Below are 13,027 nucleotides of genomic sequence, written 5' to 3'. Positions count from 1 at the left end.
CTCTTTAAAAAGCTTGTGTTTACTGTGAGTGACCTCTCACCAAATTACCAGCTGTGGCTCTGGCCCTGTGTTTTGTCTTTCCTCAGGGACGACCCCCCCACCCCCACCGCCACCCTTCCTCCTTCTATGACTCCTCAACTCCACCCCTCTCCGGTCTGCTCCTACACACTCACATCTCCATTCACCACTCCACCTCCTTATCTTGTGTGGTGGTGTTTGTAGAATGGGCTGCACATTCTTAAGTGAAAGTGTAGGGCTACTGATAACAGACTGGCAATGAGCACTTATTTCACAATGGAAAAGTTAAAGTTATTGCCTCCGTAGCAGACGGTGTGCAGTTTGCTGTTTTACACTGAAAGCTATTTGATTTTAATCTATTGTGAAGTGTTGATTAATTCAACAATGACAACATGAGAAAAACTTCCAAAGGCGGTGCTTTTTCTGGCTGGACCTGTTAAGTGCAAGGTGCTGACAGCCACTTTTGACAGCTTTTACTAACAACTATGCTGACTGCTTTCATGAATGTGTTTCTTGACTTCACAATACTGCTAGTCACAGCTTTTCACACATATGCCTTTGAGTTCAAGGTCCAGAGTGTAGATTTAAGGGGCATCTATTGGCGGAAAGGGTATATGATAATCAAAACTGTAATCATAAGTTTGTAACTCCCTGAAAATAAGAATCATTGTGTTTTCGTTACCTTGCAACGAGCTGTTTATATCTACATATGAAATGTGTCCTCCTCCATGGGGTCCGCCATGTTGTTTCTACAGTAGCCCAGAAAATCAAATCAAACACTGGCTTTAGACAGAACCGTACATGTTTTTGTGCCAACCACTGCAGTTCTCCTACATGCTTGGTGCACAGGAGTTCTGCATCCTCACTGCTAGAAGCCACTAACTTTAATAATTCCACGTCAAATTGATCCTGTGCCCTATTTTGTAGTCTGATGTGCACCTCCCCAGAAATGAGACTACACGTTGCAGCGATGCAGACTTCCTGCCTATTTTTATAAGCTGAAACCTTTTCCCTCTGTGGAAAAGGAGCATTTATTTACTTTAATTTTACAGATAAGAAACTATAAATTGCAAAGACAATAAAGCCTCCACAAAACAGCATATGAGCAGAGGAAATCTCAGCTAGGCTAATTTATACAATGTAAAATGCCATAGGCTTGTGCTAATAACATTACCATGTTGTGTATTTGTTTGGCAAACACGTTTAGTATCGGGGGCGATCAGTAAAACAATTGATTTCCTATGATACGGCGCATCTGACTGGTTTTCAAGCATTTTTTATGACGAGTGTCTTTCTGGCGTCTTTTTAGCTGCACGTTCTTTTTCTGGCATTGAAATGAATGAAAAACTGAAACTTTTGGGCGTCAGACGCCAATAGCACCATAGCTCCGTCTTGGGTCCATTTTCAATGTTTCGATCGCCCAGTTGCGCACGCACCCCCACTCCCACTCTACAGGCACTCCTCGTAAGGAGCGCTCATTGAAAAGGCATTTCAGGCGTCTTTGAAGCGTCCGAATTTCTAAGGCCACCTGTAGGTGTGATCGGCCCCTAAGGCAGTTGTTATGTCAGAGAATCTTGTGAGTTATAATGGAGCTAAATTTTGTAACGTTAACTTTATTAAATGCCGCTGTTGTCCCTGGCTTCATTTAAGTAGAGGAAAAGTCCGCTAGCCGCAAGGCTAATTTATACAATGTAAAATGCCATAGGCTTGTGCTAAAACATTAGCATGTTGTATTTGTGGGGAAAATGTGTCCAGCAAAAGACAAATGCTTTGTCTGTGAATGCTGCAACTTATAGTGAAGTCAATTTGTGTACTTGTGTTTGAAATTGTCTCTATGACGCCATGCTTGTTCTGAATTAGCTAAATTTTATAGCACTTCATGACACAGACACACACCACACACAAGTGTAATTGCTCACAATGGCTTAGGCTCTGCATATAGCTGTTGCACAAGTATAAATCCCACTTAAATTCTACATACTGGACCTTTAAAGCTTTTAGTCTGAAATACTGTGTAATTATTGAAGAATTTTATCAATCAATCAATGTAACTTTATTTATATAGCACAAGTCACACATAAAATGCAACACCAAGTGCTGAACATAACAGTTAAAATGTGACAAGGAATAATTAAAAGAAAAGAGAATATAGTGTCATAAAGCTAAGAGTTACCAGTAATAGTGAAGGATGGGTACGAACGCTCGAGATCAGAGCCAGGCTTAAAGATGTATTTTAAGTTTTCTTTGAAAGACATTCATTCACACTCACACGCCCTCCAGCAAGCCATTCCACAGGCTGGGGCAGCCACCTTGTCAACCTTATGTCTGCGACAAAATGAGGAAATCATCATAATCCCATTGTGAGGTTCCTCATTGTTTTACATGCAGTCATGAACCTAGCACATTTAGTACCTTAGGCAAACTTCCCCTAGGCCCAACCCCACAAAAAATATGTAGTCATTACCTTTTTATATTCATTGTGACCGAAAGAATGAGGTTGCGGATACAATCGGCCTAAATAAGTTTCCTCTGTGGGTTGGCTGGGCTCAGCCGTAGAGATAGGGTCATCCGGAGGGAGCTCTGAGTAGAGCCGCTGCTTCTTCGTGTTGAAAGGGATAAGTTGAGGTGGTTCAGGAATCTGATCAGGATGCTTCTTGGGCGCCTCCTACCAGAACACGGTGGAGAGATTACATATTTCGTCTGGCCTGGGAACGCCTCAGGGTCCCCCAGGAGGAGCTGGAAAACTTTGCTGGGGAGAGGGACATCTGGGGTGCAAAGTGCAAGTTTTCAAATTTTATCTTCTTCTGTTTTCTTTTTTGGGACTACACTCCGGCTTTTGCGTTTTTATTTTCTCTTTCTCTGATACACTCTACCATAACCATCAATGCTCTATCGTAGTCTGATTGCTTCTACAGACCAACCGTTAGCCTAAGATCTTTAGATCGTTTTCGCCTCCTGTTCAATTTCTTTTTATTAAAAAAAACAAAAAAAATAGGGTGGGGCTTGGTGGGCGTGCTGGATTGGTGCCACTGTTTATACAGACGGGGCTGCTTACTGTAAGGAAATATGTGTTTGTCACATCGTTGTTCTGCTCAACTGACAAGTATTCTAGCATGGTTTTTGGATGAAGCAGTTGTGCAGGAGTAAGGTGTGGTTTTGGAAAGTTGCCAGTGTTTTTTTTTGTGACGAAAAGCAAACACAGGAGGAGTGCCTGATTAAATTAGGGAGGGGGAAGAATTCCATGTCCTTGAGTTCCCCTGACTCCCCTTGTTTCACGCTGATAATCACATCATCACCAGTGTGATTACAACTATCATTCATGATTAAAACACATCATGATAGTTCAGCATATTTACTGCAGTCTTTGTGATCTTTCAAGTCCCTGATCTACCAAAGTGAGTGCATGCTGCAGTTCCTTTCAGTGCACTCTCGCTCCACTGGCCCCACCCACAGGTTCATGTCTGCACAGGGAGGCAAAGCTGCTTACCTTTCTGCTCATGACCGCAGGGGTAGTGCCTCTCACACACTACTGTGCGCTGGAGCTTTCAGACACGCAGCAAGAGGGCAGACAGGATTTAGGTAGAGGGGATAGATTTCTGATGTCACAGCTTGGGCGTGGCATTAAGGTGGGCCTTTTGAAGCCACACTGATAGAGCGGAGTCTGTCTGGCTACTCATGGGACATACACAGCAGAATGGAAATTATTTGAGCGGAGACAACCTTAGGCATAGAGGTAAGAGCGTGGAGTGAAATGTTGGCAAACTGAGAGGAAAAGCAGGTCTGTCACACCTGCTCTCCAAACTTCTGGTATTTCTCTTTGTAATGTCTATAGTATTCTCTTTACAGCACGGCAGAGCTGTCACTGAGTTCCTCTAAAAGTGCTGGAGAGGACCTTGAAATATTTTGTGCGCTGAATATTCAGACCGTTAAGAGTGTGTTTTGACTTGCAGTGGAGGGTGTGTTGGGCATGTTTCAGCCTGTACATTTGACTGTACAGCTAGCTAGTAAACGGCAGCTAGTAGAATTAAGGGAGTGTTCACTGAAGCATTGAATTGTTGCTCTTGTTTCTTAAAATAATTGGGTGTTGTCTCAAAGTGTGACTGAGCAGAGGGGCCTCTTTTAAAACTTGTTTGTTTCCCCCAGGGGCCATACTGCTGCCCAGCAGCTGCTAACATACCACTGTAGGCATTTCTGCTAATCCTCCACCTTCTCAGAACCTCAAAGGAAAGTTAAATTTCTACCAATGCTTTGGCTTGGTTTCTTCTCTGGGCTGCTCCCACCTGCTCAGTGCTGCAGTTGATCCAGGATTGGCCTGAAGGGATTTTAATTGATTGGGTGGAAAAAATATGTAGAAGTGACTGAAATGTTTCTGGTAAAAGTCGTGCCAGCTGGAACAAAGTGCAGAGGAATGTAGGGAATTTTGGATATTCCTTTGTTCAGCTGTTCGACTGATGATATTACGATTATTATTTTCATTTTTTGATTTCTTATGAGAAAAAAGAGATGTATTTCCACCATTCTTCAAACTCTCTCTTCTAGGTCTCTCTCTGACAGTCTATCTTTTTCTCACATAAGCACAGAAGTATTTGAAGTATTTTTACAGAAGAAGCAGCAGCAGGACTCTACTGGCCTTTCGTTTCCCCTTTTCATTTCAAAGTTAAAGTTCAGCTAAAACCTAATCAAGCAGATTTTAGCTTTTGTATTCCACTGTGTCAGGCTATCCTGTGCATTTATATCAGATGTGAGGCAAAACACACACACATCACTTCATCATCAAGTGATGGCATAACCAAGGCACTGTTTAGCACAACAGCATAGCATGCAGTATTATTTATCACAGTGCTTACTTGTTTCAGAGTCTGTTTGTTTGCACTGCTGAAGCTCCACAAGATCATATGATGAAACATAACAAGTGGCACAATGACAACAGGCCTGTTATTTCCTGGTAGTCTGTGATCATGTCTGTCAAGCATGTCCTCTGGTATTGAATGGGCTTGTTTGTGAGTGTCAGACCTCCCAGGGAAACCCTGTGAATGAGGCATCAGCACAGTCAAGCTTCAACACGCCTCCTCTCATTCAGCATCACATCCTGGGCTCGTGAAAAAACACAGGCCTGGACGGCACAAACAAACCGGCCTGTGTGTCCGTGTCTGTCACCTGCTCGAGGTGTCTTGATAAAATCACTGATGACACAGCTGTATAAACTGGGCTGACCCTGAACTTGAGGCATGACTATTGTGTGCTTTTTCCATACTCGTCCATTCAAATATGATCACACATGACAGCTGTATCGATTAAATAAATCAACTTTTAATGCTCAGTTGTAGTACATTTGTAAAAATGTGGTGAAAAAGATTTTTTTTTCTTTAAACATGGTGCTAAACGTTTACAATCCCATTGCCAAATAAACAGCCAGAGCTAAATCAGGACTTTGTACCTAGCAGAAACCAACGTGTGAATGTCTGTTTTAGCTAGTCCTGCTGTTGACATATGTGCAGGGAATTCATGGTCATATTTGGTGGCTCCACACCTACAATGTGTAATCTGTATATCATTATTCATAACACTCCGTTACTTCTCTAAACTGCTTCTTCTAAAGTGGACAGTTGGGGTTGAGAGAGGTTAGTTTTCGACACATCAGTATACAAAAGCACAGCTGTGGATCCCTAAAGGTGGCCGTAATACAATACATGACAGTGGTATAGTTAAATCCCATAATAATCCATGATTGTTTTGGGTAAAATGGACAACAAACTGTCAATTTTAAACGTTCAGCTTCAGGGTACTGCTCTTGGGAGGATCCATGTACTTTGCAAAAGTTGTGGAAATCAGCCTGTTGCATTATGCAATTCCATGTGTGCAGTGCAAATGTTAGTGTGTGGTAACATCGCTAAGTTTTACTATTCTTTTGGGACAATGAATATAAACAGCAAATGTTACGGCAATTCTGCCATGGGTGAGTTTTCAAGTGGACCAAGTTGATGATTTCATTTAAAGTGGCATTCGGATGTTCAAATGACACAAAAGATAGAGATGGCAGTTTTGCATACAGAGGCACAAACACACACAAGCAGATGCAGATTTGCTCCAGGTGGTGCAAACGGAGTCACAGCTTCTCTAAGCAGTGACACACACACACACACACACACACACACACACACACACACACAATCGAATATCAGTTTGGAAACATGACAGTGGCCAACGTGCATGCCAAATGTGTGTAAATGAAGAACATGTTTATTCACATACAAACAAACACTAGAGCTGAAATAATTTATTGGTTATTTCATGTTGTCTACTATTAGTTTAATCATTACCTTATTTGATAATTGATAAATTGTAATGAGTAATAAAAAAATTCTCTGATTCCAGCTTCTTAAATATGAATATTTTCATGTGTCTTCACTCCTTTTTATGAGAGTAAACTAAATATCTTTGGGCTGTTGACAAAACAGAGCATTTGAGGACATCATTCTGGGCTTTGGGAAACACCAATCAACAGTTTTGTGACATTTTATAGACCAAACATCTAATTGATTAATCGAAAAAATTTGTAAAAAAGTTTGACGGGTTATTCTACAATGCAAGTAATTATTAGTTGCAGCCCCAACACACACACGCACACACGCAAAGAAAATTAATCTGCATATATCTAATGGGTGGAACTAAAGCAAAGTTCATGTCTGACTCAACTTAACAGAGATCCTCTGGGGAGCATATTGAGTAAGTTTTATGATTTTTTTTTTCTTTTTTTAATTGTGTCAATGTGTCAACATTAAGCTCAGCCATCAGCAGGCTGTTACTGCAAGATAACGGACTGCATTGATTTGTAAAGCTAAAATCTAAACAGTTGCAGATCACAATAGTATGGAGACATTTAATCAAATCATTATGATAACATATATAAATACAAGTGTCTTGTCACCAGTTGTAAAACATCAACAGATCTGTAGGAGTGATGATTGTTGAATGGTAATCTTGGTGTCTTTTTACCTTTTTTGCACATGCTAGCGTTAATTTTCTCACACTGGAGACCTGCAGGTTATGTATGTGGATGTAGGTGTGCAGTCCTGTCCTTCTTTCCTCTAATGTCTACCCTCTGTGAGTCAGCACAAGGAACAGGTTTTGTTAGGTTTATTCAGAGGAAATGATGACAGGGAGATAGAGGCATTTACTCTTCACTTCAGTCATCAGTCAAATTGAAAAGCAAAAATTTCCGTGATGAAACTTCATCCACTAGAAAACAGATGAACTCTGAAACATGCTGACAGATACAGACATCCCTGAAAATGAATGTGTCAAGAGAACCTGACCTTAGAACGTCGTTATGGCTCTGGCTTTTTATGCCTCCACGCTGGCAATAGCCGTAGCTGGAGGCATTGTTTGCCTGTCTGGGTGTCAACACGTATATCCATACATACATCTGACCGTCCCATTCCCTTGAATGCCATAACTTAAGAATGCCTTTACATTTTGGTGGTCAAAGGTCAAGGTCACTTTGACCTTGCATCCATCTCAATCTCGTAAACACGCTATCTCTCAAACACCTTGAGGGCATTCCTTCAAATTTAACACAAACATCCACTTGGACTGAAGAGTAATCTGATTAGAATTCGGGGGTTGTCGGGCGACCTCTAGCTCATCTTATAGAGTATGGGCCTCATACAGGCTTAGTCCTTTGCAGGGGCTTGCCCATGGCCCTGTTCTGCATGTCATCCCCTCTCTCCCACCTTTCTCATCAATCTATGGCTGTCCTATCAGTAAAGGCCAAAAAAAAATGTTGGTGGTTCAAGGTCAAAGGTCAAGGTCAGGTCACAAAACATGTTTTTGACCATAACTCCAGAATTCTTATGCTAATTATGTCAAAACCTCACACAGGTGTCTGATAAGATAAAATGAGTATACAAAAGGTCAAAGGTGAGCTTCACTGTGACATCATAATATTCTGCATAAAACACTTTTCTGGCTGTTACTGAACATCGTAACTCAGGAACAGAAGGGGAGACAATTGGTCAGATACTGAATTGGTGACATTAATCTCAGGTGCCCACGTTGAAGCTGTGCTGATTGTATAGATGTCTGTGAAGAATCCATAGGCCCTTTCACACTGCCAGATTTTCTGCGAATGTTGGGCCGTTTTGCTGGCAAGCTGCGAGCGTTTAGACACGCAGAGAGAGCCGGGTTGGCGAGTTGATCCGAGGTGCCCAGTTTTCCGCCACGTAGGGTAGTCATATTGGCGGAACCTTTTTGGTTTAAACAGAACGAAGCGGCCTTCCGCCACGGGAGGGGCTGTTGATGACTTGTGGGAGGAGCTGTTGATGACGTCCCACGTGCGAGCCACTGGCGGTGAATAAACATGAAACAGCTGATAGCAGGAAGAGAGGAAAGTAGAAAGAGGGAAACGCAAACCTGACAGACACAGTAAAGATGAGCAACTGGGGAGACAAGGAATTGCGTGCCCTCTTTGCCTTCGCAAAGGAAGGGGCCATTAATCGTTTGTCTGTTCCAAAGACAATGGATGGGAGCCTGATTTTGTGGACCTACAGAATGTTTGTTTTCTTTTTCATACCCAAATGAGCTTTATGATGTTGTAGTGTTCCCATATAGTCAGAACATTTCCCTGGATGCTCTTAGTGCCATCTAAAACATCTGATCCAATTCACTGGAGCAGCTCTAGACTTTTTGCTTTATGACATCACAAATTTGAGTTTAAGCACACTAGTTTTTAGTTCCTACTAGCTATAGGAATAACATGTATGAATTTGAAAACTGGGCAAAGTTCTCCTTTAAGTCTTTGTAGTATATTTCCTGCTTTTTACTGGTGTAATCTAATGTAGTAAATCACTAGTGTGAAACTAAAGATAGTAGTTTCTAAGAAGTTAGGGAGGGTTTTGGACACAGACTAATGGATTATGTTTTGGATTTTTGAATAGTTGGCACAAACCAATCCAGGGGTCCCTAAGAGAGAGGTCTGCATTTGGAACCTCTTACTAGGTTATTTGGCATTTGTTTCTTTAACTTTATTTTTCCGAGAAAGTTTGAAAGCTGTTACTGTCACACACACACAGCAGAACAGAATCAACAAACAGTTCACAGTAAGTTATTTGGGTTTGCTCATTATTGTCTGTGCTAGATCCTGTGGCTTTATCGTCCTGGCTACTGGTACACTTGGCTCATAGATGAACAGATAAACATGTCTCTGTTGTTTCCCACTGCTTACTGCTTGTTTGTTTTTCTTTTACTGCCTCAGCTCTTATTGCAAATTATTGTTCTGCCTGTTGTCTGGCTGACTTATGAACAGATAAAACAGTTCACAGACATGAATGGATTTCAAAGCTCGCCATGTAGTTGCTTCAGAAATAGCAGACAGTAAGGCTTGAAATTTCTCTCCAGACATTGTGATATAACTGTGGCTGTGTCTGAAATTGTTAAACGCCTTCACTATTCACTAAAAAAACCCATGTGATGCAACATCAGTTTTCAGAAAACAACACAGGTCATTTCAGGTCATGAACAGTGCGATGGTAGATGTTAGTGACCATCACTTGCTCACTCCTTTTTATATTGAATTGTGGCATGTGTCAGTTCTTTTATACCTTGTAGGATAAGATATATCTCGCTGGAAAATTTGAGTAACAAATACAAAATGGCAGGCGAATACAGTAGGCCTGTATTGTAGATAGCGAATGAGTTCAGACACATCGGGAGTCATGGAGGTCTTTGCAAATGGTAGCTACTTAGCAATAGCACCAATAGCACGCCAAAATATTGGTAAACATACTTTATGAATTCAAATAAACACAAGAAGTTTGTGCTCTAAAAAAAAAATAAATAAATAAATAAGTAAATAAATAAATAAATAAGAAGGGATCAGCACTCAGTGAATAACCTCCTAAGCCCTACGACAAACTATTATGGCAAGGCTTAACTATACAGACCAATGAGCAGTGATAACTAACATGTCTTTGGGGTCATCGGGTGGGAACCTCCTTTCACCGGTGTTTCGTCTAGTTGGTCCCACGACACCTCCAGGAGGCTAGACAGTGATCTCTGGCGTCCCAGAGACACTCCCCTAATGCCAGGTCTCACTGCTCCCCACACTAACCGAACAACCTCCTTTACCTTACCTATATTACCACAGAGGAGGTAGACCCAGGGAGGGAAGCCTTGTTAGGCTATCACACTCCCCCGCCGGGTTAGGCTGTACAGTCTACCTCCCAAGACGAGCCCTCACAACAATGACACCTCCAGGAGGCTAGACAGTGATCTCAGCCCAAACAGAACAGCACTGCCACCTTCAACCAAACCCAGGCTCCGTTTATGCGAGCTCCAGGCAGAAGCAATGCTGATACTACCTTTACTAGCACATTCACCATACTCTATTTCACACGCTACATAGCATAACTACAATGTAAGCTAAAGTTAAAGGAGATAAATGAACTCACAGGATCAGCAAACACACTCACTTTGCAGCATGGTCTCAAACAAAATGGATTCAGATAGGCCACTCCCACACTTAAATAACCTTCCTCTTCCTGGATTTCCTCCTTACATACACATGGCTTTCTCAGCCCAAACAGCACTGCCATCTTCAACCAAACCCAGGCTCCATACATGCGAGCTCCAGGCAGAAGCAATGCTGATACTAGCTTTCCTGTCACATTCACCATACTCTATTTCACACACTACATAGCATAACTACAATATAAGCTAAAGTTAAAGGAGCTAACTGGACTTACAGGATCAGCAAGCACACTCACCTTGCCGCATGGCCTCAAACAAAATGGATTCCAATAGGCCACTCCCACACTTAAATACTTCCTCTTCCTGGATTTCTCCTGACAGGAAGTGGATCTCTCCACCTGATCTCAAGGAGTTATGTGCCCTGCTTAGTAGTTCCCACTGCTGGCCCCCAGCTGACATAATTTCTTCTGTAATAGATAAACTGGCTGCATTTAATTGCTTCATCTGACATTTCCCTCACAGTCTTCCTCAAACTCCCCCGAACTCCGAGTTCCCCCAGGAGTGAGACAGTTGATCTTGCTATGAATCCCCTACACCCCACTTCCACTGGACAAATCCTAGTCTTCCATCCTCGCTGCTCAGCTTCTGCTCCTAAGTCTGCATATCTAAGCTTTTTTCTTTCATATGCTTCTTCCACTGAGTCTTCCCAAGGAACTGTCAGCTCGATGAAATAAACTATCTGTTGACTCACTGACCACAACACTAAGTCAGGCCTCTGCCTGGTACAGACTATTTCCTGAGGAACAACAAGCTTTCCCCCTAAATCTACTTGCATTTCCCAATCACAAGCACCTTCTAGGCGGCCACACCTTTGCCTCCTCACTAACTTATCCCTTCTGTATTTCTCTCCTCACGGACAAACTGAATTACTAAACTCCTATCCTTAACACCTTCTGAATTCACCTGTCTTCGTTTTCCCTTCAATGCCTGCAGCTAAACATTTCAACACCTGATTCTGTCGCCATGTATATCGGCCTTGTGACAAGCTAACTTTGCAACCTGACAAAATATGCTTTAAAGTTGCGGGACGTGAACACAATGGGCATGACGGGTCCTCATTTACCCACAGTTTTAGGTTCTGGGGGGTTGGTAAGACATCGTATGTAGCCCCTATCAGGAATCTAATACGATTCTCCTCCATACTCCACAGGTCCCTCCAACTAAGCTTCCTCTTCTCTACACTTTCCCAATTCAACCACTGTCCCTGTTTAGCCTGGGCCACTACCTTTGCACCCCTTACTATCTCTTCCTGTCTGCGTATCTGTTCTACAACCAGCTTTCTTTTATCTTTGAGGCCTGCTGTATTCCATACCGGTTTACCTGAGCCAAGCCCCAGGCCTCCCCGGCCAAACTGAACATTACCTACAATCTCTGCATGTCTAAGAGCTGCCTCTGCCTCCTGAACTGCCGATCTTGGGTTCCACTTCCTCCCCTTGGTTGGATTTGGAACCACACTCCTAACTACCACATCCTTACTCCCAGCTAACAAGAGCTCTGTCCTGACCTTGGTACATTTAAATTCCTCTGTTAAACTAGTTACTGGCAGCTGAAGTATCCCTTTTCCATACAATGCAACACTATTTAGGCATCTAGGAGCGCCCAACCACTTCCTAATGTAGGAGCTAACCAACCTTTCAATTCTCTCCACAACAGTTATTGGAATTTCATAAATTGACAGTGGCCATATTAACCTAGGATATAGCCCAAATTGCAAACACCACAACTTCAACTTTCCTGATAGAAGATACGACAAGCTGTGTCAATGGAAGGAAATGGAATATACTTCCAGTCTCCTAAGTGGGTGTGGTCGTCCGTCTGCTGCATCCCCCCACCTCGTTTGGAAGTTCAGTAAACGTCATGTGGATGGATGAAATCACTATATACATCATATACAATACAAATTGAATGTTTATTCCTTCTTTTGCCGCTCATTTTTATCTGTTTGCTTAATGTCTGATAGCAACTGTCACATAAGTTGTCACCAGATGGCGCAAGAGTATGTCGCTAATGGTCATAATATGTACTCACTTCCCCTTTTTTCCATTGGAATAAATAGAGCCAGGACCACTGCTAGTCTCCTAAAGGGGCGGGGCAGTGGCAAAACCCATGTGACACAGATTCAGGAAGTAAATCTAAAGCCTCGGTTTAGCTGTGGTCTCTGATATCAGCTCCAACCTACCTGATTCTGTGGGTATAGCTAGCCTCCTCAACACACCATTTTCAAACTCCATGAACTTTGAAGAGGTATGTGTGAGCTCATCGTTGCTCCAGTACCATCACTCATTTATTTTTTGCAGCACACTGTACTGTACAACCACAGATTGAGTCATAAATGTGGTCTGTAACCACTCATCCCCCATGACATAGAACAAGATAAAGTCTAAACCATTGACTGTGTAGGGCATCATGGTGGGGCAGAGGTTAGCATTGTGGCCTTACAGCAAGAAGGTTCTAGGTTCAAACCCATATCTAGAGGGTTGTG

General features: G+C 42.4%; 1 protein-coding gene across 3 annotated transcripts in view; it reads left to right on the top strand.

Annotated features, from left to right (window-relative positions):
- cobll1b (cordon-bleu WH2 repeat protein-like 1b) overlaps window positions 1-13,027 on the top strand; it is a 34,580-nt gene that overhangs the window by 7,922 nt on the left and 13,631 nt on the right. The window contains exon 1 of one of the 3 annotated variants that reach the window (XM_049594157.1): window positions 3,526-3,751. The exons of the other annotated variants lie outside the window; for them this stretch is intronic. The gene's annotated coding sequence lies outside the window, so the exon portion shown is untranslated. Of the gene's footprint in view, window positions 1-3,525; window positions 3,752-13,027 lie in introns of those variants that run through there. 3 annotated transcript variants of the gene reach the window in all.

The sequence above is a fragment of the Epinephelus fuscoguttatus genome, linkage group LG13 (genome assembly GCF_011397635.1).
Source record: "Epinephelus fuscoguttatus linkage group LG13, E.fuscoguttatus.final_Chr_v1".
NCBI lineage: Eukaryota > Metazoa > Chordata > Actinopteri > Perciformes > Serranidae > Epinephelus > Epinephelus fuscoguttatus.
This window is presented reverse-complemented; position numbering and strand designations above follow the sequence as displayed.